The sequence below is a fragment of the Echinops telfairi genome, unplaced genomic scaffold, assembly GCF_000313985.2.
Source record: "Echinops telfairi isolate 266 unplaced genomic scaffold, ASM31398v2 ScPeMD7_5592;HRSCAF=6446, whole genome shotgun sequence".
Lineage (NCBI taxonomy): Eukaryota > Metazoa > Chordata > Mammalia > Afrosoricida > Tenrecidae > Echinops > Echinops telfairi.
The window spans coordinates 466,522-470,669 of NW_022109491.1; the positions used below are offsets into that span (position 1 = coordinate 466,522).

The 4,148-nt window shown below is 52.9% G+C and overlaps 1 non-coding gene across 1 annotated transcript; it reads left to right on the top strand.

Annotated features, from left to right (window-relative positions):
• Positions 1–2,985: 2,985 nt before the first annotated feature.
• Positions 2,986–3,121, top strand: LOC115871377. Its single transcript, XR_004047254.1, has one exon. It is a non-coding gene; the product is annotated as a small nucleolar RNA SNORA2/SNORA34 family (small nucleolar RNA).
• Positions 3,122–4,148: the final 1,027 nt, after the last annotated feature.

Below are 4,148 nucleotides of genomic sequence, written 5' to 3' on the forward strand. Positions count from 1 at the left end.
TCACGACCCTGTGGGGCAGGGTAGAACCGCCCCGGGGGTTACCGAGACGGTAACTCTTTCCAGGGGTAACCCTGCCTTTCTCCTGAGGAGGGCCTGATGGTTTCAAACTGCTGACCTTGCAGTGAGCAGCCAGATGAGTAAGCACTGCACCCCCAGGAGTCCTTGTGGTCCCTCTAGGTTGGCCTGACCTGGGTCTCCTATGCAGGAAGTCATACAAAACCAAGACGGAGCACAAACACATGACCCGACAGCAACGACACACTGAAACAAAGAGAAACCTCCAACGAAGACAGAGCAGAAAATGTGCTTCAAGCCCTGGAACGCCCAAACCCTGGTCCCGAGGGGGCTACTGACGTGGCATCACATTTGGGCCTAATGACGACAACGGCAGTAGCCCACCTGGCTCCGAGCTCTGTCAGGTCACACGGCCGGCCGTTCCCATCATTTGTGGGCCGCAGTCTGAGGCCAGTCACCAAGTTGCCCAAGACTTTTTGGTTTTGCGTTTGAGAACACTCATAGCCGGCTATCCACAGGAAGCTTTCCGTAGCACAGATGGGCAGCCATTCGAGTGGTCCCTCCCCCCTTGACAGGAACTCACTGTCCCCCTCCCCCCATTTCCCATCAATACCTGGTGACTCTCCATCCCATCCCATAGTTCGGATGTGAGCCCTCGTCTTGGGTCAGAAGCGGTTCACTCAGTCAGCTTAGTGCCTGGCTGCCAGCTAGAGCCACCCCAGAGATTTCCAAATCATCATCATCATCATGCAAATACTGTGAGCCGCAATTTGAAATTCTGACTCTGTTGATCCAGGGTGGGGCCGGGACCGGGGATTTATAATCCCCCCTCCCCTTTGACCTTGTGCTTCTGATTCCAGCCTGGCTGCGGAACTCCTGCTCCGGAAAGCTGCTGTCCTAAGAGGCTGGGCGGTTTTTGTTTGGGGAAAGAGAGTGAGTGCTTTTTTTTTGGCCTGGGGGCACCTGTCCTTTCATTTAGAGGACAGTTTGCAGCAGAGTATTCGTGCTGGAGTGTACACACACACACACACACACACACACACACACACACACGACGGGCGGGCAGATTGGGGGTGGCTGGAACGCTGCCACCCGATTCGCAGGCACTTGGACAACTGCCACCCACTCCGACCCCCACCCCAGATTTGCACCCTTGGTGTTGCGTCTTGCCTGCATCCTAGGCAGCCCCACCCCTGGGATCTCTGCAGTCAGGTGCGGGGCCAAGTGGGGCCTTGGGAGGTAGCTGCTCCCGGCACCTAGCAGGCTCCACCTGCCGAGCTCCAAGCTCCCAAACCCTCACGGCTGCGGCTGCCGGTGCAACATGATGACAAGTACAGGTGGCTCGCAAACGTGTTTCCTAATAATAATCTTTCTGACAAAAGGAGCCATTCAAAGTTTATGCAAGGCGATAGAAACCCCAAGTGACTCAAAAGGTATTTGGGGAGCGGTTCCTCCCGTTGGTCAGGATGAGTAACCTTTTCTGAGAGATTACACTCGATTTAATAAGAAAACTGTCTCCAGGGAGCAGGTCCCAAATAAGGAAACGTTTAGGGAGGAAGGACTGGTGTGGACGCCCCTTTGGGAAAGTCTTCACAGGTAGGGAGTGCCTCCCCAGGCATGGAGAACCCGCCCACCCCTCAGAACCAAGGGACAAAGGAAAGGGACAGGTGGGTCTCAGATCCAGGGGTCACATGGGGTGGCAGAAGGGCTCACCTTGTCCCGCATTCACCTGCGTCCCTGGTTCCTGCCTTGCAGCTAGAATAGGGACGCACCTCCCCGTGTGGGTAATGTCCATTGTTTCGACTATAAATCAACTCACAGGTCAGGCCTGGCTGGCACGTGTGCAAGCCCTCAGGTTTCACAACCCTGCTCACCTGTCCTCTCCCCCAGCCTCCCTAGCCCCTCTCCTCGGCTGCTTCAAGAGAATGTGAGTCTCCAAGCATCCCCCACACATTTCAAAAGGCAGGAGAGAATCCCGTCGCCCAGGGACCCTAACCTTGGAGGGAGCTGCTCCCACCCACCCCACCCATTGTTTCTTTTCGTCCAAGAGGTGCCAGAGCAGAAGGAACATGCGACCTGGCAGCATCTCTCCCATTTCCATTCCTTCACTCCAGCGCCGGGCCTCCTGCTCAAGTCCAGGGTTTGATAACCCCCAAAGAGAATGAGCCTGTCCGGGGATGCTGCGGGCAGTCGGCAGGCAGGTGAACCATGAGTGGACTCTGAAGGGACAGAGAGTGGATAGCAGGTGTGGTGACCTCGGTGTAGGTTCTACATTGAGCTTGAGCCCCAAACCTGGCTTGTCGTGTTATTTGGGACCTGTCACATCTCTGGGGGCTTCTGGGGGTGCACATGACTAACTCACTTGGCTGCTGGTTCAAACCTACCCCCTGGCTCCTTGGGAGAAAGACCCGGTGATCTGCTTCCCTAAAGATTGCAGCCTAGAAAACTCTAGGAGACAGCTCTCCTCGGGGTCGATAATGAGTTGGAATCAACCTGTTGGCCACCACCAGTCACAGGGAGCCTGGGCATTCTTCCTCAAACATGCTGAGTGTGGACGGCCCCCGTGGAGCTCTGAGCGGTGCAAACGGCGGATTCGAGTTCAAGTTCACACAGAGGTGTTTTGGAAGTAAAGGCGCACCCCTTGACAGCCTCGCTGAGCACAGTTCAGCTCTGAGATGGATGCAAGGGTCACATGAGTCAGAGTGGGCTTCATGCAACTCATCGTGGGTCTTTCCTCCCTGTCTCCCTGCCTGTGGGAAGAGCAGCGTGGCTTTATCCAGAAGACCATTCAACCCACTGCCCCAGAGTTGATTCCGACTCAGACACAGAATTTCCAAGGCTGCAAATCTTTAGAGGACCAGGAGACACTTTCTCCTGAGGAGTGGCTGGTGGGTTTGAACTGCTGACCTAGAGGTTAGCAGCCCAGCTGGTAATCCACTAAGCCACCAGGGTCCTTAAAAATCCACTCGCTTGGCCCTGAATCAGGGCTAACAGTTTGCCGAAGCTGTTGGCTTCAAGCAGGAACCTGAAGAAATGTCTGCCTATGGTCTGCTGGCCATTTCAGAACTGGGAAATGTCATGGTCAACTCATCAGAAAGAAACATCTGAGGGGGAAAAAAGAAAGAAAAAAGAAATCCGCTCACGGCTGTTGAGTGGATTCTGACTCACGAGGAGAGAGTAGAGCTGCCCCATTTAGTGTTCCGAGACTGTAACTCTTTTGGGGGGCAGTAGCCTCGTCTGTCTTTCGTGAAGAAATTGGTGGGCTCCAACTGCTGGCCAGCATCACCTCCGACACCACCAGGGCTCCCACCAGGGCTCCCTCCAGGGTCCTGATGGAGCTTAATATGATGCGCTCTGCAGCGTTGCATGGCTGGGCCGGGCATGTTGCAGGCTCCATAAAAACCAGTGGCAATTAAATAATAAATATGGAAACATCAATATATTTAAATCAATCTCAAATGAAGCCTGGCTTATCCCGAGTCTCCAAGTAGTAAAAATTCATTCCAATATAATTTAGCCCACATCAGAAGTCAGATGTGAAATGAGTATTGTCGGGAAACTACAAATTACACTTGTAAAGATTGGTCTTTAATTACAGGCTTAATTAAAGACAAGAGGGATTGGTTTTTGAAAAGGTCTACCGAGTGTACCCTATTTTGCACTGGCCAGATGGGCTGTTGGGAAGAACTCTCTTGTCCTGATAGAACTTCAGCAATGGTGGAGATTTTCACTAATTGAGTTTTGCTCAGAAGGAGGCTCACCTGCCCTGTCAGTTGGAAATTCGGCACCTGCCATTCAACAAGAAATACCAAAGACGTTTATGCTCTTTGGGGAGGAAACGTTCACCCAAACAGAAGAGAGTGGACTTAAAAGTAGTTTACATTTTACGTGCCCTCTCCTGGGAGAGTTAAAACCATCCCAGACTTTTCTTCGATGCTTATATGCATATAGGAAACCCTGGCATAGTGGGTTCCCGTTGGACTGCAAATCAAAACCACAAGGTCAGCAGTTCAAAACCATCATCCACTTTGTGGGAGAGAGATGCGACTTTCTACTCCTATGGAGACTTACAGCCTCGGAAGCCCCAGGGACAGTTCTGCTCTGTTGTGTAGGGTTGCTGTGAGTTGGGATTG